At 36.9% G+C, this 26,295-nt stretch overlaps 1 protein-coding gene across 1 annotated transcript in view; it reads right to left on the bottom strand.

The window, feature by feature from the left end:
- The window catches only part of LOC102531914 (C-type lectin domain family 12 member B-like), a 40,392-nt gene that overhangs the window by 9,270 nt on the left and 4,827 nt on the right, over positions 1-26,295 (bottom strand). The window contains exons 2-8 of the mRNA XM_072954822.1: positions 25,813-26,185; positions 24,290-24,436; positions 18,648-18,760; positions 15,414-15,504; positions 12,464-12,617; positions 9,649-9,738; positions 474-591 (exon numbers count right to left, since the gene is read on the bottom strand). The gene's annotated coding sequence lies outside the window, so the exon portion shown is untranslated. The remainder of the gene's footprint in view (positions 1-473; positions 592-9,648; positions 9,739-12,463; positions 12,618-15,413; positions 15,505-18,647; positions 18,761-24,289; positions 24,437-25,812; positions 26,186-26,295) is intronic.

The following is a 26,295-nucleotide window of genomic DNA, read 5'->3' as shown; positions in this document are numbered from 1 at the left end:
GAAAACAGTATGGAGATTGCTCAAAAAATTAAAAATAGAACCACCCCATGATCCAGCAATCCCACTTCCGGGTATATAACCAAAGGAAATGAAACCAGGATCTTGAACAGGTATCTTTACTCTTACGTTCATTGCAGCATTGTTCATAATGAACAACATATGAAAAACAATGTGAGATATATGCTGTATATATGTATAAAATAAAGCATTTTGTAATAAACATTATACCTGTATATTCCTAAACATATAATGGAATATTATCCAGCCATGAGGGAAAAAGGAAATCCTCTTCAGGGCTTTATGTGAAATGGAATAAGCCAAAGACAAATACTGCACAGCATCAGTTATGGAGAATCTCAAAAAAAAAGAGTCAAACTCAACAGAAACAGGAGATTAGAAAGTAATCCAATAGGTGTGTCTAAAGAGATGTCAATCAGACATGGAAATGGCCTTCCCCAAGGAGAACCACTGACCCAAGATCGTGACCCATTCCTGGGGGCGATTCCAGTGTCAGTGTCTTGATGTTGCTATGCTGCCTGCCCGGCTCCTTTTACTCATGTATTCAGTCGCTTTCCCACAGAGAAGTTAGGCCTGTGAAATAGAACTGAGGTTAATTCTAAAAGAGAAAATTTGCATTCAAAAAAAAAAAAAAGACACATGGGAAAGAGGAAAAAGCATATTCATGGTTCACAGCACACATTGCTAGAAGTACTTTACATATTGACAATGGTAAAAGGGCATTTGGTCTTTAGGTTTTATTTAATCTCATTATTAAGAAAAATAAGGTATAGTCAGCCATTTCTGCCCATGAAATAACCCAGAAGACAGTCAAATGCTCCTATAAATACATCACAAAAAGTTTTTTTTTAAGTGTTAATAGTAAAAGTTAATATCTGAACATAGTTTATCTGAAATTACAAAAGGAATTACTAATAAAGATTCACCAGAGTGATGGTACTTTTCCTTCTGAACATATAGCACAAATATTTGTTTTATCTTATAATTTTTTATTGCTACTCTTACTAGCTTTTTTAACAAATTGCTGAGATAATTTCATGGTTTACTTGAAAACTAGTACCACATGATCCTACAATTTTCACCACTTTGCAATAGAGACAAAGGGAAAAAGCTTCAAAATTGCTGCCTTAGATATTAATACAGTTAAGGGTTGTCCTCTGTTACCACTCTGCTGTGATCAACCAGTGTGTCTTACACTGCCATCTACCACTTGATTTTACCATGAAAAAATGGATTCTGTTCTGCCAAATTAGTTAACTGTCATGAAGATTTTTGCAGAGGCCCATAAGACAAAAAACAAAAGTGGGGCAGATTAGAGGCCAATTAATAAACCATATCCTTGGAGAAGGAAAACCAAGTTTCATAGTTGTGGATAAAGAGAAAGTAAAGAAGAGATCACAGTGTTGCCAAAAGATCAGCCCCCATCCCTGATGAGGCAAATAACTCAGAGACTGGGTCTTGGAGCTTAGAAGAAAAGACGCAGCTTTATTACTTTGCCAGGCAAAGGGTGAGACAGGATGGAAGGGGGCAGGGCACAGCCACTCAAAGAATGACAGCAATTTAACACCAAAATGGTGGAAGATTCACCTCATTGGTTGGCCTTGAGGATTAAGAGGTTTGACTTCTGGCAGACCTCAAGCTTTATTATATGCTCATTGTAACAGCGTGATAAATAACATGCCCGCAGGCGCCATGACAGCCCCAAGGCTGACCACAAAAGGCCAAAGAATGGGAGGCGGCCCATCCCTGGGAATCCCAGCCCCTTCCCCGGGGCAGTTGGAATGTCCCACCTGTAGGCGTGTGAAGCTACTGAGTCCATAAAACATGGCAACACCACGCCTAGTGGCCCTTTTCGCTCCCTCCTCTTTGGAGACGGCCCGCACTCTGTCTATGGAGTGTGTACCTACTTTAACCTGAGCACCCAATTCCCACACCTTTTTCTTTGCATTTCTCTTGCCTTACACTCTGTGCAGTATGTATCTCTCTAAATAAATCTACCTTTACTCAACGGTGACTCGCATTTGAATTCTTTCCAACGACCTACATTTGCTGGGGCACGTCCCAGGGGCTCAACCGAGACCTGGGACATGGCCCTTCTCACGCCCCACATCTATTTTCCTGCATCAAGGGGACTCACAGCAGGATAGTGCCTTCAAAACTGTGAACCCACCTTGGGGATGGGGCGGGGTGGTTATTTAGCCATAGTTCAAACAATAAAGCATTGATAATGATCAACAGAACCATTTTCTCATCAGATGACTTAGAATGGCGTCATGATGCCTCCAGGCGACCAATTCTATAGAGGCCAGCAGTTAGATCTCTTTATCTCATAAGCACTCAAGGTGTGGTCTTCTCAGTATTCAGCCTACTTCATAAGTTTACAGTTCTGTGACCTTCTCCCTGGAGATCGACTCAAAAACCAAGCATGATCATAGCTTTCAATTACTGGGATAAAGTAGAAACAGTAAGATCAGTGGCTTTAGTTTTAACAGTGGGCCTGGGACTGTGGGTAGCAACCAGTCAGTCAGGTCAGTTGACCATTTTAAGAGCACGCATAAGAATAAGCAATCTGTTAGCCTAAATGTGGCCATTTTATTAATCTTCCTTTAACAATACCCGGATTCTCAACCCTGCTGATATGTAGGTAATTTTAACTGCATTCAGATGGGTGCTGGCCCCCATGTATGACAGGAAATTTTCAAAGTGGAAAAGGATTTATTGAAAAGAATGATTCAGATCATCAGTTAAGTCAATTCAATGTCATCTCTTTCAACCATTTAAAATTTTAAAGTAAAATGCATTTCAAAATTACACTTCTTTTCAAATCTATTTTAATAAATTGCAAATGTACTATTAATTTTAATGTGTATGCTATGTGTCATTTTTGAACACTTTATATTTTTAGTATAAAGTAAGATAAACGTTTGAAAATGATATGATTAGACTGTTGTCACTGACTTTAACGTACTATTGACAAAGAAAGTTCAGCTTAAACTTTAACTTAGAATGAGCTAGATAAAAACATGTCAAGTGTATATTTGAAAAATCTGTCCTTATCGTACAATAAAAATAGTACAAAAATTAATTCAAAATGGACTGTGGACCTAAATACAAAACTCAAAACTATAAAACTCTTAGAATATACCAGAAGAGAAAATCGTATGGCCTTGGATTTGGTGAAAACTTTTTAGATACAAAAACAAAGGCACAATCCATGAAATCCATCAATGTTCATAACAGAATAGTTCACAGTAGCCAGAAGATGGGAACATCTTAAGGGCTCATCGACAGTCATTAATGAACGTTTAAACAAGATGTAGTGTATACATGCAATTGAATATGATTCAGCCATAAAAAGAAATGATATTCTGGTACATGCTACAATGTGAATAAGCCTTGAAAACATTAAGTGAAAAAAAGCCAAAAAAAAAAGATAAAAATTATATGATTCCAGTTATAGGAGATACCTGGAATAGGTAAATTCAGAGACAGAAAATAGAACAGAGGCTGCCAGGGGCTGGAAGGACAAGTGATGGGAGTTGCTGTTCAATGGGTGCCGAGTTTCTGCTTGGAATGAAGAAACAGTTCTGTAAATGGATAGCGGTGAGAGTTGTAAAACACTGATAATGCACTTAATGCCACTGAAGGGCACACTTCAGAACTGCGAAAATGGTGAATTTTATGTTATGATGTTTTCCACAATTAACATTTTTCACAGGAATGAGCTCTTGATGCACACAACATGGATAAAACTTATTTGCTTTCTGCTAAATGAAAGAATACACATTATGTAATTCTCTTCAAATGACTTTCTGAAAAAGGTAACATGATAGGGAACAGAAAACAGAAATGGCCAACTACAAAGGCAGGACACAGGGAAATTTGACGGTGAAGGAACTCTTCAGTGTCCTCCTGGGGTAGCAGATACACCACTCTGCGCATTTGTCAAAGTCCATAGAACTGTGCATCACAAATGGTGAACTTTAATGCAGGCTGAAATAAACAAAAACTCATCAATCAAGATGTGAAGGTATCCCAGGAGGGAATGCAGACTGTGAGAGCAGACTCTAACTATGTCACAAATGTGTAACACGACTGCACTGAAGGAGCGGGGAAAATTTTCAGACACTCCCTCCCCAGGGGGCTGGTCTGGACTTGCTGTCTTGCCTCCAAAGAACGGAGTGGGGAAAGCAGAAAATACTACCTTCACGATGGGGAAACCTGGCAAACACTAAATTAACCAAGGGATGAAGTTAAGACCACAAGTGATATCTTGTGAATAAATGTATCCCTGGTAAGATTTGATGATCAGGCTACTTTGCCTTTGTAGTAGTTTTTTTTTGTTTTTTACTTGTTTTTTGTTTTTTGTTGTTTTTTTTTTTCCTGGAAAACCTGTAAGTCCAGTCTAAATATGAGGAAAACATCACAACAAAAATTAAGGGCATTTGACATGAAACCCGACCGCAAGAAAAGACTGGAACTGTCACAGAACAGAGGAGACACAATGACTAGATGTCATGTTGTATCCTGAACTGCATTTTTGAAAAAGAAAAAAGAATATTAATTGAAAAAGTGATGAAATCCTAGTAAAATCTGGAGTTTCCTTAATAGTAATGTATCAACGCTTAGTACTTCGGGTTTTGGCTATGGTAGTGTAGGATGATTGAATTAAGGGAAATTAGGTAGAGATTATATGGAAAATGTTTGCAACATTTCTGTGAAACTAAAATTAGTATAAAATAGTTTTTTAAATAAAATTTAATAAATACTCTTGTGTAACAACATGCAACACAGATTTAGTCATTTGAAGAAAACAGAGGATATAAAATCTGTCAACAATTATGCAAAAGGTCATAACAAAGGCTTTTCTGTCTGCCCAATATTTTAATATTTTATTGAGTAATTATTGTCTCCTAAAACTTTGCTTTTAACTCTGCTTACGTAGTGAAAAATATTTCTTTCATCAAAAAGCAAAATACTGAATACTAATAGGTGTGACGTATTAGTGTGAAGGAAAAGCCGGGCTGGGCTAACTTGTAAATCTAAGTTAGTAAGTGTCAGTTTGCTGATTCCCTGCTCATGTTTTTTTTTTTTTTTTTGCTAGCTAGCTGGATTTTCAGAGAGACGTATCTGGCCTTGGAGTGTCAGTTGGCTGCCTCCCTGCCTCTGCTTTGGGATAATGATGCTGCTAAAGCTGTTCCATGCCTATTGGCCAAATACCCCAAGCTTGTAATTAACCCTGTAAAACCTCATGCTCACGTTTTGGAGGTGCTCAGAGCCTCAGAGCAGAAGCACCTCTGAGCCCACCGGCGTAGTAAACCTGAGTACTCCAACCCTCCATGTGGTGCTTGTTTCTTGGCTGGCCTGTCATTTCTATAACATTAGTCATATTATTAAAATTCTAAGTAAGACAGAAAGGAAAATAAACTTCCCATGTGTTTAGTATAAAAAGGAAGTCAGAAAATACAAATTGATTTTTAATTTTTATAATCAAAGAAATAGAGCATAAATAATATTTTGAAACTGTGACACCACCAAGATTATTTTTTAAAAGTAGATTTCGTAGATCATAAATATTGTGTTCCCAATGCTAACATTTTCTTAACATCCTCCTCTTTTCCATAGTTTGAATTTTTTAGTTCTTTCATTTGTTTTTGTTTCTGCTTTGCTCTTGGTGCTAACTAAAGGCTAAGGCTTACATGGAGTAACAGGTTCTTCAGTGTACTTTGACTTTTGGATGTTTTTGGGTTTACGTGTGTGTTCTTGAAATTAAGAAAAGACAACAAAGAGTTAACAATGCCTATGAGGTTACATTACCACATAATAATAATAAATAATGGTATTTATTTTTTATAAATTTCAAATTATTTCAGGATTAAATGAGATATATTATCTGCAAAGTGCTTGGCACAGTGCTGACATCTTGTAAAATGTTCAGTAATCTGGGTAAATTCATATTTAAAACTTGGAGAAGGCAATTTGTAAGGTGAAGCATAAACATAGTAAAGACTAACAGACCCACGCAGAATATGAAAGATTACAGTTAGGGAAATCCTTAGAAAAAACAAGGCATGTGTTTCACGGAGAAAATAATTATTATAGTATATCATTGGTTAAGAAAGATAAATTGCTGTAAAAAGGTATAATAGTGTAAAGAAAAATGATTAGGAAGTGAATCAGAGAATCGACTTTTTGATTAAGTGGAGAAAGTTGTAATTAGGCAAAATGGAAACATCTGATGGACTTGCAAATGTGAGACGCTAAGGCCTAACCAGATATTTTCAGAGTCTGATATTCCAATCACAGTGGTGTTGAGTGTTGCCTTTGCCAGATGGCTGTTTTAGATGCAATCTACAATAGCTGTAGGGAGCAGGACAAAAATAAGAAGTGACTCTTCCAAAACCAAAAAGAACAGGTAGCCTGAACATAAATCGCATCCCGCTTTCACAGACTACATAGCATTATCTTTTTTTTTATTACACACATTCTGTTCGAAAATGTCTCTAAATTGTTTGTATATCAAAACAGGTTTTCCTTCAGTCCACAACTGAAATACATTTCTTTATCTTGACCTTCATTATTATTGAACTGTGAAAACAGATAGAGCTCTTTCGATCGTTTCCTACTGAGTTGAAACCCATATATTTCAACTGCATTGTCACTGTTTATCCATTACACCACTGGAGATGCTACATCAGACTGAATAAGGGGGAAGCGAAAATATTTCTGCTCTTTATAATTAGGTTACATACCAGAGGGGAAGGGAACCAAATAGCATCAAAGTCTGAAGTTTATATGGAGAGAGAATATAGAGTGTATTTCTGCTGGAATGAACTCAAAAACAAACTGTACAAAAACTGCTCTGGAAAACAGTGGCAATTGAATCCAGATGTATTTTAAAGAAAACATGGACTGACTGGCTCTCCACCTAACAAACCTTAAGATCTTAAAACTTTATTATTCAAAATCTCCTTCAGATAAATGTGAAGAATGATGGATACTAGTGTTCATGTGTTTTCACTTGGCTAATACTAAGGTAGTTTAGAAGATGGATTTAAGTATCTAATTAAGTACAAATTTTATATAGAACCCAAACTTTAGTCCGTTTTCAGGATTATATTTAGAATCTTAGTATTTGATGGTGGCGGCTGCAGTGGTGATGATGGTCCTTTTTTTTTAGTATGCAGTGTGTGGATTCTGTGCAAAATGGGCATGGCCCTTTAAATTGTTTTGCCCATTCATCTCTTCTCTTCAAAAACCGCCTTTCTCTGTCACAGAAGATGCAAAAAGCCTGACGTTCAAATAGGAGCTGCTTTCTGTCTTCACGAGGAGCTGGCAAATACTGAAGCTTCTTTGGTAACAAGGGCAAATAACCTACAGCGCCCAGAAGAACTGTCCTGAGTTCCAGCTCACAGACATCTGTGCCACTCGGCCCCTGGGGCTGACGTCCATTTGGACCAGACTCCAGCAGAAACAACCGCGCTGACCAAGGTATTACATGCATAGCCGTGGCTCTCGGCGTAGCCCATTGTCACGAATGCCACCTGAGTGCGTTTACAGAGCACACAGAGATTTTTTTTTTAATCTAGTAAATTTAATCTTGCAGGCAAAAGAGCTAATTCATTCAGGTTTAAAAATTACTTTATAAGGTAAATTGCCTCATAATTTCTCATGGTTTACCGTTAAACATAACAGATAGTTTTCTTAGCAAATATTTCAATGTATCTCTTGGATGTAACCAAGTGAGTTAATAATAGAGGTAATGTTCACATCAATGAAGACAGGATGTGAGTAATAAAAAATTATTTAATCAGTGATCAATTTTTATGTCTATATAATACTATGTTTCTCTATTTCACACATACATCTAGAATTTTCTTATTTATGTGATATAGCTTCCATATTCCTGAGATATTTAAGACTTGGTGAAGAATTTTTTAAAGGCATTATAAATGTACTTGTGAACAATCATGTTTTCTTACGAGAAGTTATCTTGTGGGAAGCTACCAAATGTTATAAATGAATGTTACGGATATTTAGAGGCCTGTGTATTTTAATCATATTATAAAAGATAAAAACAGGGAATAATTCTCTGAGAAATAAAAATATGTAACAATTGTTTTATTTGCTACTACACTAGCAAACTAGTGAGCAATGAAAATTTTAACCATTTTATGTTGCAATTCTACTCCAGATAAATTTCTTTGATTATAAAAATCATATTTAAAACACTTGAAACAAATTAACTTTTCCAAAATTTGCAAATAAAATTAATCCTTCCAGGAGAATTGGGTGCTTTTTGCCTATGCCTTCAAGTGTTATGGGCATAATGCCACACACCCCACAGGAGAATAAGTAAAACAATTTTAGTCCTAATTGTAGGGCTTTTGTTTTTAGTACCATGTTGGAAGAGATGGCAACAATGCTTTAGGAGATTATGGTACGTAAACTGTCATCAATCAAAAACAGAGTGGAGATAAATAGAAACAGTATCTGGAGAGCTCATGAAGGAGAAATGTTAGAATGACTCATTATGTAACACTATCTCTACAGTACAAATGACTCATAAAAATTATCGTGGTATTCTTCTGGGTAGGGACAATTTTTAAGTGTAAATATTCTATAGATCATAGCAATGTTACCCTTTTCAAGTTACAGTAAATTTCATATTTGGAGAACTTCAGGTAGACGTGAAATGACTATGCAAGCATCTAAAGACAGGTGCTGATAACTGATAATTTTAAGACTAGGAAAGAAAATAATCTGCAGCAAAAATCTTTCTTGGAAGAAAATTATAAAAGTAAAAGCAAGAATCAGTAGTTCAATGGCACGAAATAGTGATTTCAGTGATACACAGACAATGAAATGACAGAACCTGAAAGCTTAGTTTAAAAAAAAAATTGTCCATTTATGTGTCTTAGAATTGTACCTCAAAAATTTTTAGAGATGACTGAAAAACACATAACATACGCAGAAGTGAAAAACATTCCTTCCAAGAAGCAGATGCAAAAAAAAAGTGAGTATTTTTTTCTCCCAAGCCCTACTGAATCCTGACACTATTTCCTATTCCTTTTCAAATAACTTTTCTAAATAATTTTGTTATAATTTAGCAGGTGACACATTATGTCTAACTCATTTTCAAGATTTTGTCTTATTTCAAAGATTTACCTATAATTGAAATTTGCTAAGAGAGTAGAACTTAAATGTTCTTACCAAAAAAAAAAAAAAGAATAAATATGCAAGGTAATGGATGTGTTAATTAACTACTTGGGAAATCCTTTTACAATGTGTAGGTATATTAAATCACCACAATGTACACTTTTTAAAAAAAAAAGGATTTACCTGATGAACTTTGCATGGTAAGAGAACAGTTACATACATCTCTTTCATTTGGGAAAAAAAAATCTATTCTGTCAACTCTCTTCACACATATTTATAACCTACATGCTTTCTGAGAAATGGTGTGACTGTGAAGCTGTAACCACATCTCTGTTTTAACCTCCAGAGATGAAAGAGCAGCTAATTTACACAGAAGTGAAAACATGTACTTCCAAGTCCGATCACACAAAGATAACAAGAACTGAATCACCTAAAGAAAAAGGTAAAGTGTATGTCGAGGACCCAGCTTACCTGTCCCCCCGTCGCTTAGCCAACCACTGTTCTGAATGACTAAGTCAGCGTTCCCTGTTCCACGAGGCTGCTCACACTAGCTCTTGTAACCTAAACAAGAAAGTGGTGTTGAAAGTGAATATCCATGTGTAGTATATCCCAGATAATTAATGCAGTTTGGGTTCTATATTCATACACTTATAACGGAACAAGTCAAGTAAAAAAATTATTTCTTTTCAATTTGTTTGGGAACAACAGTGAATCTCCTGATGTCACTATCCACTCATTCTGTGAAGCTTAAAGAAATAATATTCGATTAATAATTTTGATATACGCTTGGAATTATGTCTTCTAATGTTGAAGAATCGTAGTGAAGCTCCAATGAGAAAATTGTGGAGATATATATGTATACACACATATGCATAAATGTATGATATTTACAAAGTACTAAATATCTTCTATTGTGGGTCAATAAAATTGATTTATACAGATATATTTTAGAAGTATGTTTGCATTTTAAAAACCAAGTCTATGTATCTAATTTTCCCTTTGTATTCGTGAACCATTCCGATGAATTAGGGGATGATTTTGGTAGTTAGATTCAGTGGATGCCCTAAGAGATACATGGTAACAGAACAGACAGCAGAACCCAGGCATCTAGCTCTCTGTCCACTATTGTTTCAAATTGTTCAGTATCCCTTTCAATTTATAATTTCAAGTTGGAAGACATTCAAGGCTTAGGGTCTTGAATTTGTGGAACATCTCCCTCTGAACCCTGCTCTGTAATTCAGTCTTTTCTCTGCTGATCTCCTCAGGCTTCTGTTTTCTCTGGGCAGGGTCTTCAGTTCCGTTTGCCTGGTTTCTCACCGTAGTGATTCTTGGAATACTCTGTTTCTTTCTCCTAATAACAACAGGAGTCATGGGATTCATGGGTAAGTTAAATGAGATCTGTGGCCTGAACCAAGTATCTCCTCCCTTAGCAATTACTCTTTTTATCAGTCTTCCTTTCCTGCTAGTTTCATAGCTATGATTTCCTGGGTTCGACCCAGGAAACCCTTCCACTTTCACTACTAATGTAATCACTGGACCATTTTCCAAGTTCCTCAAAAAAAAAAAAAGCTTCTGACATCTTCTTTACTTATAAAGCCTTTATCATACTCAAGATATTTCCAGGAGCGATCATATTTGAGCTTTTGCTGATGGCTGACCATGCCGTGTCCACATCAACTTTCTCTGTCCTCTCTTATTCCTTCTCTCAATAAATAGTCAAGTCCTCTTGCAATCTCCATTCTGTAGCTCAAATTTACTTTTTTAAATTTTTTTTTCTCACAAACCCCTAATACAACCCAACAGTACTTTTCTCCTGTACTATTACAATCGCCTCCTAATTTATCCTAACGTCAACAGGCTTTCAAAATCCTATTGCAATTGCCAAATAAATGTCTCCAAATCCATCTATGATCATGTCATCAAAATGCCAAGAAACTGTTCACGGTTTTTCATTCTTTACTGAACTGTTAAAATTCTCCTACATATACTTGCTTTCATAAATAATAATCTTCTTGCAACCAAATGATTTTAAGCTTTACTCCCTACATCCAAATTGGCTTCAAATAATTCTAGATCATTTGCTGTTCCCCACAGGTTCTCTTGAGTTTCTCTGCCCCAGCACATTTGTTTATGCTGTTCCCTTCATCTGTACCGCCCTCCCCAGGGGGCCTACATCTGCCTATGGAAATCATACCCATCCCTCAAGACCCATTTTATAGGACATGGACTGCTTTTCCAAATATTCCATGATATATTTTCTAATTCCCTAACCAGATATCAGTTCTCTTTCTAAATCCCATTTTATGACCTTTTATAAATTTTCATCCTGCTGTTTTTCCCCCTTGGATCAGTTTCTAAACCTCAGCACTATTGACATTCTGATGGGATAATTCTTTATTAGGGATGCTGTCCTGTGCTTTATAGACTATTTGCCAGCAACCCTGTCCTCCACTCACTAGATGACAGGAGTTATAACCAAAATCTCTCCAGATACTGCCCATGCTCCTGGAAGGTAAAATCACCCCTCACTGAGACCCAGTGCTCTGGATCACTTTCCTTTCATACTAGACACTGCAGGTGATTCAAAAATAATCTACCAACTAACAAGTCTTCCATTAAAGGAAGTTACAATTGGTTGCCATCAGTTGAGTGTTTACATTTCTTTATGTGTATTTAAAAAAAAAAAAACACCATGCTGTTTAATGGCATGGCTGAGCCTCGGCTTCAGGCTTCCTGGTTTGCAAACCAAGCTCTTTCAATTGCGTGTGTGTGTGTGTGTGTGTACATAATTGTATATGTAACAGCTATATAGTACCTTCATGGAGATATAATTCTCCTACCCTTATACACAAGCCATCTTATGGAGTACTAACATTGAACTCCCTTAATATGTCATGTTCTCTCCGTGTCTCTAGTTTGGAGCAGTGATTGCAGCAATCCAGAATTTTATTGTCCATCTATTTCAGTCTCCTGCCTCTTTCTCAGACATGGGCAGAAAGCAGACTTAAGATTTACACTAACGTGTGAAGTCCTGCTGACCTGCATTTAGTCAGTCAGCCCTCTCCTGAGTTCTAACAACAATTAGCGGGTATCTCTGTTGTGTAACTCATTGCATGGTACTCTAATTGCATACGCTCCCCACTGCCATGAGTGAGTTTCTTGAGGACAGAAGCTTCATATTTTTCATCACTCTATCATCAAGGCCTACTAAGATGTTTTGTCACTAATTCATGTATTTTCAACAAGTGAGATGGAAGTATGTAAATCGTAAGCAACGAAGAGGTACCTTAAAAGCCCAGGAATAAAACTCCTGAACATTAGCTGACGTGTTCAATTTTAAATTGTGCCTTCAGTCCATTCCATGTTCTGTTTTCTTCGAGCTAATGATGTATGGTAAAGTTTTCCAGGGTTGTCAGGGAGGCCAATTAAAGAAGTCTCCACTGGACAACGTGAAACAAGAAGACAATTCCACAGTTAAAAACACAAGTTTCAAAGAGGAGCTACTTAGCGGAGGTATGCAGATATGAAAACTGAACCCAAACAAGTTTCTTCTCTGTTTCCCTCAATCACTTGAGAAATTGCTCAAAATGGATTTTCTTAGACTCAGCCAATTGTGGAGGCCAACTTTCATTTTTACGTAATTGAAAAAAATATCAGTCTCTCCCAGAGGTTAGAGTCTTCTGTCTGCATCATACTATATTCTTTTAAATCACCATTCCTCAAAATAATATTTTTTTCTACGAAAAAAAAAATCCTACACCTCCTTTAGCACATTTTCTAATCATTGTTGATACGCTCTGATGTGGCTGTGTAGATCAGATGCTGGATTAATGCACGAAGATCAGCTCTGTACCTACAGATTTTACTCAGTCTAGAAAGTACAAAGACGCTGTTTCCCACTGTGAAGTCCTCTCTAGAGACTGTGAAGGAAAACATTAGTTTTCTTAGAAACTCTTTCTAGAAAATTTTAATAAAGTTATACATAGATTTGGAGGACTATAAGTCACGTACCCTCTTCCCAGGCCAGGGTTCTTTTCAGAAAACAGAAATAATGGCCATCAGTCTCTTGAAATAAATGTTTTTAGAAGGACTAGAAAGGACTCCTGAGTTCTGAGCTCTAGAGCACTCCTGTCTGGCACACACTAAATGGTCTCCGGGGAATATCTTTTGTTTTCGAGGAAGGGAAAGCAGCAAGTGTGAAACTAAATGGTCATGTTGTGGACAGAAATGTTACTATTTTGCCAATGAACCGAAGACCTTTGACGAGAGCCAAAAATTCTGCAAGAAGATGAACTCCAGGCTTCTTAAGATAGAAACTGAGAAAGAACTGGTGATGTATATTTTCTGTTTTCCATCTCACACCATAATTGTGTAGCCACTAGATGTTGGCTCCATCTTAATGCTTGATAATGTGAGCATCTTAGCAAAGTTTACTGTTGTAAGTTGACTCAGATCCCAAGAGTACTCATGTTAGAGTCAGAAATACAAATAGAAGTGAAATTAGAATTTCATTTCATTCATCTAATTCATCTACAATCAGAACTTTTACAGTACAACAAGTGTAAAGGCAAACATGAAGCAATTAGAAAAATATTCACCCTTAAAATATATCATTTATCACAGATAACTCTATTTACATATTGATAATTTCATTGAAATTTAGCTTTAGCCTCTCTGAAAAAGAATTAATTTACCTCTAACAAAATCAATAAATACAGCATCACCACTGAGCTTGAGGTAAAAGAAAAAACTCAATATCAATTTTAAATTGAAGGTCAATTAATTTCAATTCAATTCAATTTTAACTCATACTAGTTTGCAAGAAAACTGAACTACATAGTCATACTTCTTATCATTATGTCTTGTTTTGAATATAGAAAAAATTTACCACTATTCTTTCAAAAATATATATCCTTACATTCCAGGTTAAGGGAAATCTTTTAATATCCTCTCATAGATTAATAGACACCAACAATTACTCAGTTTTCTGTACTAGGCCAATGATCCATATACTTGGCTTTTCATAACTCATAAATAGCTATTAAAAATATGAACTTAAAAATCATTAAGGAAATGAAGCAAATTTGAATCCCAAAATAAGACATTTGTAGAGTCTGAATTAACTGCCTTTTACTCTAACAGAAAATGCATGCAAGGTAATGAATGTTAACTAGACTTTGGGGCTAATTATTTTGCAATGCATACAAATTATGAATCATTATGTTGTACACCTGGAACTAATTTAATCTTGTATGTCAACTATGTCTCTAGTAAAAAAAAGAAAATTATAATTTTTGATAGGGTAAATTTTAAAATTCCGACTTTGTTTACAGACAGGTCAAAGAGCTCATGTGAAAATATAACATGTTTAAAAGTAGCCAAGTAACAGAGCAAATGTGAAATCTGTCTCTGTCCAACTAATAATCACATTTTAGTGAGAAAATCCCTTATAATCTTCTTAGATAAGAACTATAGAGTTTATATGGATAATAACCAGATTTTCAGAAGTATTTACACTGCACTCTACCATCCACAATGACTATGGAAACATTAGCAAAGAGGTGAGAGTTCCATGTTAGTCATGGAACTTCTGGCTTTTCCTATGAGTGTCTGGACCTTCACTTTGTTTATCCTCAGTCTTATTTTAGACTTGTAGATTTTTAGAAGAACATTGTAAAATATATCATATTCAATAACCTGTTACTGAGTTATCCACTGCATCTTTTGACACGAGAAATTGTAATTTGGTATCAATGGATATACAGAAGAGAGGGTTTAAGAATGAGTTTTACAATCTAGAAGCCCTAATCTCTCATGCAGCGTATCTTCATCAAGAAATATAAGCATTTATGAAAACCCTGAAGTTGAATGCCAAGTTTTGTATCTAGACATATATATGTCATTTCTTTTTCTGGGTAGAGGGATTAAGTTTTTGTTTTCTTCTCTATGGGGAAAGAAACAAAAGAAAATAAAAACTAAGGATGAAAATTAAAGCAGAATAGGAAAATAGAATTTACAGTCAGAAACCCTCAATTTAACTCCCTTTCACACCTTATTTTGTTTGACTGCATCAATTAGAGCATCAGTTTCCTCATTAGGGAAGAATGGAGAGTAGGTATTAGAACTGGCTGTATTTTTCTCCCCAGCATACTGAGGAACATCAAGCTAGGTAATATATGTGCATACACATTGTAAACACTAAAGTACAAGATTAGTATTAGTTACTTTTCACTTACCAAGCAATTTCCAGCCAGCTATATAAACACTTCATCTGACGGCATGGAGACTTCTTCAAGATGCCCAATTCACAGGAAATAAACAGAGTACCTGTGGAACAAAAATATAAAACAACATTCGTAGAAACATCACAGCTGTCACACCTGGACCCCAAAGCACAAATCAGACTTTATTCAAAATTCGCCTTTGAGCTACAGGCATAAGTTTTGAAAGTAAATTCGGAGATTTCAGTTTGAAGACTAAATCAAGCTAGCCAGACTAAGAGAGGGTTACTTTATGTTTCACTTATTTACTATACTTAGTAAAATATCAATAGCTGAGGTTCCATTATTTTATACTTTGAATAAATCAGGATGAAGTCGATCGTTATGCTTTTCGTTATTCAAAACAATAAAAATATTAACAAAATCATGACTTCATTTCAGAAGCATACAAAGAATTCTTCTTATCGAATATACTCCTTTTCATTACAGCACTTCATTCAAAGTCAGCTATCCTACTTCCACTGGATTGGACTGTCCCGTAAAGGAACTGGAAGTTCCTGGACATGGGAAGATAAATCACCACCTTTTCTCAAAATGTAAGTCTCTAGAGGAGATAGTAGTTAATACGTTCTATAATCACAGGTCCTGGTTTACATTTCTGAATGTCTCAGGGAAAAATGCCACATTCCTATACAGGCATATATGCAGACATGTCCAGGCATATACATGCTCCCATACATAAAGAACGTAGGTTCAGAAAATGAGTGTATGAAGGAGAGAGGGAGGTATTTCAATTTCATTCCTATAATCCTCACCAGGTACTCTTCAGGAAAGTTAGGGCACCAAGGGATAGTTTCTTACAAGGAAAGAAAAAATATACCACCTTAACTTTGGACCAATATTTCCTATTATGTCTGCATTAGTGAATGTATATTTCACACTATTCATATACTTTTATTTTGTGTTAAGTGATTGGAAAGAGTCAGAGGTTGGAAACTGTGCGAGCTTAGCAGCAACGAGGATGACGGTGGCTGACTGCTCCACATTCAAGCTCTACATTTGTGAGAAGTAGACTGCAGTCCTGCCCCAGGGAGAGAACTACAACCACAGAAGACCATGCAATAATCTCCCCTTACAAAAAGCCATGCTCTTGGAAGTCCCAGAGTCTCTCTCTCTCATTTCAGAATATCTTTGCTTTATTATGGGCTGTACCAATATTCCAGCCTCTGACTGAGGTACGTCGGACCCTCCACTCCTGCCCCTTTCACATGTAGACTGCCAAATCACACAGGAGCACGGGTTAGTGGAGTGAGAAAGTGTCAGGGCTTCTGACGAGCATTAGGAAGCAAAGTTCTGTATGCTCGATTTCTGCAACTCACACAGATTTAGTAAGTCATCTTGCAAACCACAGTCACTCTCATGCACATTTTATCTGGCATGTAATGTCAACAATAATTAAAGTCATTATTGTGTATGAATTGTGTATGCATTTCTGTTCGATTCCTTAATTTGCAGGAGAAATACAGTAGGGTATACTGGAAAGAGAATAAACAGTACCTTGAATCAGACCCTTGTTTGTGACCTACACCACTAATAGCTAATGTGCTTTCTGGCAAGTCCAAACTTCTGAGTCTGTTTCCACATCAGCAGGTAGACCATCAGGCTGTTCTCAAAGGGGCTGTTCCGTTTTGCATTCAATCAACAGTGTGTGACAGTTCCATTTGCTTGTATCTTCCCGAAATTTAATACTGTCAGTTTTTTAACCATTTTGATAAAGGCGCAGTATAATTTAATTCTGGTTTAAATTTGTATTTCGTTAGTGAATAAATGATGTGCACCATCTTTCCTTGTTTTTTGTTAACCACGTATCTCCTATGGTAAATGCTGATTAAAATCTTTTGCCTATTTTTACTAGTTTGATTGTTTTCTTATTATTGAGTTCTGAGAGTTCTTTCTTTATATATTTTGGATGCTGACATTTTATCAGTCATGTGTTTTATAAACAGCATCTTCCAGTCTTACCTTTTATTCTCAACGTTGCCTTTAGACGTTTTAGAAGTTTAGATCAGCAGAAGCTTTTAATTTTATGAAGTGCAATTAATTTTTTAATTTATAATTGATGGTTTTTGTGTTTTAAGAAATCTTTAATTAACCTGAAGTTGAGATTTCTTCTCCTATGCATTCTTCTAGAAGCTCTAAATTTACATTGAATCTTTAGTACATTTCATGCTAGTTTTTGTATATGGTGCAAAGTGGGGATTGAGTTCCTTTTTAAATTGTTTTGCATTGAGATGTCTAATTATTTCAGCACCACTTTTTGAAAACTGTACTCTTCTATTGAAATATCATGGCACTTTTGTCAGAAATCAATTGGCCAATTATGTGTGGATTTATTTCTAAACTCTCTATCCACTTTCATTGATCTGAATATCTTATCTTCTTTCATCAGTATCTTTATTGTGATTTTATATTGTCTTCAAATAATGTGAATTCTTCTTTGTTCTTCTTCAAAATTGTTTCCACACTTTTTTTTTTGCAAAGAAAAAGAAAATTTCACGTAATGGCCATGTTTTTATTATAAATCTATTACCCAGTAAAAGAAATCAGAGCTCCTTGGAAAAATGACTGATTCTAAGACAAAGGTAGGAAATATATAAGAGCCTGGAGATTTTTGTAATTCTAGAAGGTGGGGAAACACTTAAAACCATGGGGTATGTCAAAGCGGTTGAGCAACTAAGTAAAAGAAGTCCTAGTGGCCAAAGCTGGAACAATTTGAGCAACAGAAACAACAAATGTAATATTGGATTATAACCCAAAATATAAAGTAAATATCCATGAGTCCATAGTAGTAGAAAATGACTGAATACTTAAACATGTGGGGACATGAGACAAATCTCCTGTGCAGAATAAATCCAAATAAAGTATGGAGATGCTTCCGCCTGACGGTGGTGGGACCTAACTCGTTATTCCTTAAGTGTGTACTGCACATAAATGATTCCCTTCCAAGGAAGTATTTATAGACTCATATGGAAGGGGAAGAAAGAGTAACTTTAGAGTGGAAAATCTGACAAACACTACCTCAGTGAGCAAAGTTAACATCAACAGTGATAAGTCATACTGTCTGTTTGTACTCTTGAGATGAAGTGATACAAATGGCACTGGGTGGTCCTCCCCAGAGCACAGAACCCCAGTCTACGGATGAGAACATCAGACAAATCTCAGTTGAGGGATATGCTTAAGTATACCTACCTAGCACTCCTCAAAACTATTGAGATCATCAACAACAAGGGAAGTCTGTAACAGCCAAGTGTAGCCTCAGGGTGCATGACAACTAAATGCAACGTGATAACCTGCATGGGATCCTGGAACACAAAAAGGACATAGGTAAAAGCTTGAGGAAATATGAATAAATTATGGATTTTAGTTAACAAACATGTGTAAATGTTGTCTTATTAATTATATCAAATGTGCAATACTGCTGTAATAGGTATTATAAGGGAACTGAATGCAGAGTGTAGGGGAACCCTGTGCTATCTTTGAACTTTTTTGGTAAATTTATATTGTTCTGAAAAATAAAGTGCATTTCAAAAAATTTAAATCAGGGTGTAAATTTCCACAAAATAAAAGCTTACTGGGTTTCTGACTTTGATTGACAAATTTAGAGATCATACTGAGGCTTCCAATCCAGGAACGTGGTATATTTATCCATTCATTTGTCTTCTTTAATTTTTCTCATTAGTGTTTTATAATTTCAGCATACAAATGGTGCACATATTTTGGTACATTTGTACTATAACTTAATGTTTTTGATACTACTGTAAATAGTAATTTTTGTTTATCTCAATTTCCAACAACTTAACTTTATTATATAGAAATGTAATTGATTTGGACATAATGTCCTTGCATTTGAAACCATGCTAAACTTACTGATTAGTTTTAGGAGGATTTTAGAGAGACTTTGGAATTTTCCAAGCAGACATTACATCACTTTGCAAATATAGTTTTGCTTTTCCTGTCCGATCTGTGTGACCTTTTTTCTTGCTTTATTGCACTGAAATGGCCTCCCTTATGATGGTGAACAGAAATGGTGAGAATAGATATCCTTGCCTTGTAGCCAGTGTTAAAGGGAAAGTACCCACACTTTCACTGCTAAATATAGTGTTACCTATAGGTTTTTCTTAGATGTACTTTATCACGGTAAGGAAGATCTCCCTTACTATCAATTTACTAAGAGTATCGCAAAAATGATGTCAAATTGTGTAGTGCTTTGTTTGCATCTATTTAAGCTCTCATATGGCCTTTCTTTCTTAGTCAATTAGTAAGGCAAATCACATCGACCGGTTAATCCTACATATACAGAATAACCCCAATCCATCATGACGCATAAACTTTTGTGTAAGTTGGTCAGTCAGTGTGTCAGCATTTGCTGAGGATGTTTGTGATGTTCTGTGCATGTGGCCTGTGGTTTCTCATGTTTATCTGGTTTTGATATCCAAGTAGCAGGGACTTTACAAAACTGGTTGGAATGTGTTTTATTCTCTTCTGTCTGTTGGAAGAGGTTTTTTTTTTTTTCAAGTTTTTATCTTTATTCTTTAAATATTTGGTAGAATTCACATCTGGAATTTCCTCTGGAATGTTTTAACTGCAAATTCAATATCTTTTCTTAGATATACAACAATTCAGGTTATCAAATTCTTTCTGTGTGTGTTTTAAAAGACCATGTTTTCTCAATAAATTTGTCTATGTCATGCAGGTTTTAGAATTTGTTATCAAAAAGTTCTACATAACATTCCCTTAATATCCTTTTAATGTTAATACTCTCTGTAACAATGCTGCTCTTCCATTCCTGGTATTGGTCTTCCATGCCTATCTTTTTTTCTTTTGATCAGTCCAGAGAGAGGATCATCAATGTCACTGATCTTTTCAAAACTTATTGTTACATTTATTATTTTTATTTCAAATTTTACTGATTTCTGTTTTTAATTTTATGATTTCCTCCCTTTACTTGTAGATTGTATTTCCTTTTTGTTTTCCATGTTCTTGAGGTACAAAGAAAAGTGTTTTTTAAATATAAAATGTTATACACCACCTAGAAATAATCATTGTGAATAAGTGCAGCCATTATGGAAAACAGTACGGAGATTCCTCAAAAGACTAAAAACAGACTTACCCTGTGGTCCAGCAATCCCACTCCTGGGCATATTTCCAGAGGGAACCTTAATTCAAAGAGATACATGCACCCCAATGTTCACAGCAGCACTATTTACAATAGCCAAGACATGGAAACAACCTAAACGTCCATTGATAGATGACTGGATAAAGAAGTCGTGGTATATTTATACAATGGAATACTACTCAGCTATAAAAAAATTAAAATAATGCCATTTGCAGCAATATGGATGGACCTGGAGATGGTCATTCTAAGTGAAATAAGCCAGAAAGAGGAAAAAATACTGTACAATATCACTTACATGTGGAATCTAAAAATAAAGACAAACTTACTTGCAAAACAGAAACAGACTCTCAGACATAGAGAACAAACTTGTGGTTACTGGTGGGGGTGCGCGTATAAATTGGGAGTTAGAGATTTGCAGATACTAACTGATATATATAGAACAGATAAACAAGTTCATGCTGTATAGCGCAGGGAACTATATTTGATATTTTGTATAACTATGGTGAAAAAGAATGTGAAAACAAGTATATGTATGTTCATGTATGGCTGAAGCATTGTCCTGTACACCAGAAAGTGACACAACATTGTAAACTGACTACACTTCAACAAGAAAAAAAACATATATATATATATTATATATATATATATATATATACACAAAAAAAATCTATACTTAATTAAAAAAACAATTGTCAGGTTAATTAAATAAGAAAATTAAACAATAACTAGAAGGAAGTTTAAAAGAATCTTTAAGTGATTATCCACGGTAAAATTTTTTCTTCTGTGTACTTTTATGTACTGTATCGATTGCTAATAATTTTAATTTTCATCCAGATGTTTTAACTATATATTATTATGCATTTAAGAATGTTGAACAAGCTCTTTTTTTAATTCCAGGTGTCATATTTGTGATCAAGTAGACACTATAGAGGAATAGATATATTAACTGCTGAAAATTGTTAAGAAACTCCAGAAATACATTCAATAAAGGATAGCATTTTTAAAGCAAAAAAAAAAAAATATGTATTTTAACTCTTGGAGACTTTGAAATAAAATAAAACTGCATTTGTACCATAGATCATTAATTCTTTATCATCTTTGATTAGAGACTAAGAGTAAAGCCCATGACACATACATGTAAAATCACACTTCACACATATGTTGAATTGTATATATATTTACATGTTTAATTTGCATATACACATTCAATATATGTTTAAGTATATACTATTTTAATTTAATTAGAAAATAGTACATGGGGAGGGAAACTAATCCCTTTTTTAAAGTGGAGGCTAGTGTTGATGACAAACTGGAATTATAATGGAATGATCATAGATCAGGTGTACAGAAGTGGAGTTGAAAGCCATTGAGGATCTGGTCTCAGACACGTCCCTGCACCCCTAGGACTTGTATTTTCTCTGAACTAAACCAAACCCGAGGACACCACCAGGGGGATTTGGGACAACATCCACCAGCTGCAACCTTATGGTCTCAAGCTCCTGCCTTGTAACTTGGCAACCATTTCAGACCCCAAACAATCCTTCTTAGCGAGCACTCTCACTTCTTGCCAGCTCCAATAATAATTCTTGACAAACAACTTACGTAACTCACTGTAGTTGTAGTTTTTGCACTTAAAAATCTTCCTCCTATCTTGGTGTCCTGTGGGCCACAACTCAAGTGCTTCTTTTTGAATCCGTGCCTCCCAAGCTGCAGTCCTAACAAATCCCTAACAAACACCTCTTTATTTCAACCAGGTCTTGGTTTCTGAAGTTTTGGTTAACAGTGTTAACTGAAGGCACATGGGACTCAATAAATATTTGCTGAATGAAGAAAGACTACATGAATGAACTAAGGTATTTATGAGTGAATATATAAACACAGAGACACAGAGTTACAGGACAGTTACCCCGGCTGCCTTTTTGTGCTCCCAGTTTTCCCTCCCTCTCACTCACAGCCTGAAAGGCACTCTTTCTCGCCCAGCTTGGAACAAAGCTGACCCTAATTTGCAAAGTACTCTAGGAGACTGAAGTGGAGATGCACTTGTTGAGTGTGATGTTTTCCCCAGGCACTGGGGACAAGAAAGACAGAAAAGTGGAGTACAGAGTCAAGGGGAAGTGGGTACTAACGGAACTTTTGAACATAACAGAACGGAAAGCAGAAAGTAACCCAATTGTCCGAGACCACGAACTTTCTACTACCTGTCTTCTTTGGGCCATTTTTTATCTCAACAGTTCTGGACACTTTTAAGCTCTCCTCAAGAGAAAGCAGGAGAAGCCTGGACATCCTGTGAGGGCCTGAACCACAAAAGGATAATCCTGACCCCGACCAAGATGGAACTCAGCTGAATTTCCTGTTTACCACTGGGATTCCCGTGTGAACAAGAGAAGAAGGGGTCTTTGGCTACAAAAGAAAGGCGTGAACCTTACTGAGAGAAGAAATATATAAATCTTCATTCTGAGAGCAGATTCTATTGGGGAAATAACATTTATCAGAAAATATTCTCAGGAATGGAAAGGCTACTTGAGACTCTGAAGAAATGGACAGCAGTGTCTCTTGTCAGAGAACACCAGTGCCCAGGAAGGATTCTCAGACTGGCCAAAGGGTAAAGGTCAACATAATGAACACTTGCATTGCGAAACAATTGAAAGTAAACAGGAGCAGGTCTTCAAGCACGGTCCCAGGCCAGAAGCATAAGCATCGCCTGAGAACTGTTAAAAACACAAATTTGGAATCAGAATCACTGAATCAGAAACTCTGAGGTGGGGTCCAACAATCTGCATTGTCACAGGCTCTCCAGATGATTCTGATGCAAACTAAAGTTTGAAATCCACGGATACTGACTTCAGAAGCAAATGAGTCACAGCTATCAAAAGTCCCTAACATTAAGCCCACGGGGAAGACAAATAAAAAGTGAGAAACTAAAAAGTTAAATAGCCAGAGGCTAACCATAGTTCGGAAGTAAGGCTGTACCTAAGTATACAATTCTTTCTTAAGCTAGACAGAAAATGGGGATATGCTGAATCCTTTACATGGCATCCCATTACGTTTTAATAGAATAGAAACCAGGCTGCACTGCACTTTATGTTTTTGTCTGCATCCCAATTTTTTTTTTATTATTTAAAAAAAATTTTAATGGAGGTACTGGGGATTGAACCTAGGACCTCGTGCATGCTAAGCACACCCTCCACCACTGAGCTAGACCCTCACCCTTATCCCAATTTTTGATACCTGAAAAAAACCGCTTGATGCCTATACACCAAGAGCAGGCACAGTGCTGGAGAGGTTCAAGGCACAGCCTGGATAGAAATGTGGCCCTGAGCTCACCTCCCAGTGACACATGCCAACGTCTTCTTCGCTTAGTGAATCTACTTTTGCGTTTTTTCATGCTCACTTCTTTCCCTACCGGCACCCTCCTGGCCCACCCTCACTGGTTATCAGTTAGTTCAAGCTCAGGACATGTCATCCGATATTGCTTTGTCAAACTATGTTCAAGCCAACTCTAAAATATAATTGAATAACACATGATCAAGTTTTAGATCACCTGCTATTCATCTATGCCAACTCAACCCTCCACCATCATAAGCGTAACTACAAGTCCATTATAAAAGACACTGCGAAATGTGCTATGAAAATAAAACACAAAATAGACCCAGACGCTTCCTGAGAGGTTGTCAACATAGCAAGCCCAGCAGAGGAAGAAAAAGAGCTGAGGTACCTCGGGTCCTTGAGCTAAAACCACACAGGAAGTCTCAAGCTGAAAGAGCTCGCTCCACCGCCAGACCCAGAGTGACGTGCGTTTCACCGCGTGAGGCGGGGTGAGCCCGACAGTGGCCTCCTCTCTCTCCTCACTTTCATGCAAGGTCTGGGAATGAAAGAAAAGGTACATTTTAAAAAATATGATAGATTTGAGATCTACCTTTAAATCCGTGGCTTACTTTAAACCTGGCCTCTTGGTCATGGACTCCCCCAGGATGGTCACAATAGGAAACATACACGTGAGGATCTGATATTGTATTAAAGTGTCTGATGATTGAACATGGACTGTTCGTTGTTTGTTGCGGTTGTGTTTTTTAGAGTATTTTTTCCTCTCTTCAAAGATGAATAGTGTGGGCCAGTTCTTTGTTCTGTCATCTACATTTTATTGCTTACTAATGAGGCAAACTAACATTTAGGGAAGTGCCAAGCACAGCTTTGGGGAGCTTGGGGGGGCTTTTTGCTATTGTTGCTTTCCTGCATCAGTCACTTCATCTACGCCTCAGCACACTGGGCAACAGTTACCCTCATTTTACAGATGAGCAAACTCAGAGTTAGGGGCATTAGGTGACTCCCAAGAGGGCATGTAAGTGCGCATCTATGACCTCACGTAGTAGGTTCATGCCTACTTTACAGGCAAGAAATAAAAACTGAATTACGTGTACCTTCTCATCCCACTTTTCTGTTAATAACAGAAAACATTATGTCAAATTCCAAAAACAAAATTTTAAATACTGGACTTCCCACAAAATCTTTTTATTTTACCTTCAAGGGACATCACGCACAAAATTTAATACTGAGAGACGGGAACAAAACAGGGGCAGGCTAGAAATTTGCCTCCAGATGGCCAGAATGTGCTCACAATATACCAGGAAATGAACCAGGAGGGAGGAAGTGGCTAGTTCAGGTGGGCAGATTGGGAGTTTTTTGGAGAACTGCGGGGGCAGGGGGAGGAGAGAGCCACTGAGCTCCAGCAGCATCTGCAGCCTGAATCAGTGCCAGCTAAAAACCGCCACCTGCCATCTGACACTACAAGAACAATGTCACCAGCCACTGCAGTCCCTGATCTTCAACACACCCTGAGAGGAGTTCAGGGTGGAGATCAGGAATAAGGCGCTCTGTGCTCTGGGAAAAGCTGGCAGAACAGGACTTCAGATAGTTGGATATTTGCAGGAGACCCTAGGAGCCCAATTTCTTGCATCTTCTCATATCTAGAGAAGCACCACAGGCATTCAGGGAGACATCTGCTCCTCGGGACAAGCAGCAACCTTCTGCCAAAACGTGTGCTTGACTGCACGTACCTCCACCCCTTCACCAAAATCACACGTGTGCTGACCTCCCCGCTGCTTCTTTGGAGCAGTTCCTCAGAGCTGTCTGAGGGGCTGCCTCCAGGGCTGCAGTCCTCATTTGGCCCCAAATAAAATTTAACTCTCATGTTGTGCATTTTTTTCAGTCGAAATAACGCAAGATGTGCAGTCTCCTTACCTTGTTGAAAGCATTTCCATTCACCTTTTCTGCTTTCAGAATAATTCTTCAATGTCTCTCCCTCATCGGGACTGCATCTTAAATGTTCTGCAGGTGAAGGGCCGTGGACCAGACCTTCTCTTACTCTTAGGAAGAAAGGCCCCCCAACCTCCCTAGCACATGCTCATCTCGCCCTTGCAATCCCAGTGTTGGTAACGTCAGACAACCGAGACTTCTCTGCGGCAGTGTTCTGCACCAAAATCCACCGCGACCACGGCGGCAACACTCCATTCTCACGGGTAGATGATGTCTCTCCTAACAGGTAAGTGCTTGTAACCCCCGGATAGACAGTGCAGATACTATTTACTCATGATCATGTTTGTTCTTGGAAATTCTTAAACAAAGAAAAACACGTACAAAGGTTAGTACGTCACAGTCATAAATCAAATATTTGAGTTCAAACTGGGGGAACTAGGACTATCAAGTGGAAAAAAGAAAATGTAT

Source organism: Vicugna pacos, chromosome 34 (genome assembly GCF_048564905.1).
Source record: "Vicugna pacos chromosome 34, VicPac4, whole genome shotgun sequence".
NCBI classification, from domain to species: Eukaryota; Metazoa; Chordata; class Mammalia; order Artiodactyla; family Camelidae; genus Vicugna; species Vicugna pacos.
The sequence above is the reverse complement of the archived record's forward strand: the minus strand, read 5'-3'. Positions and strand labels throughout refer to the sequence as shown.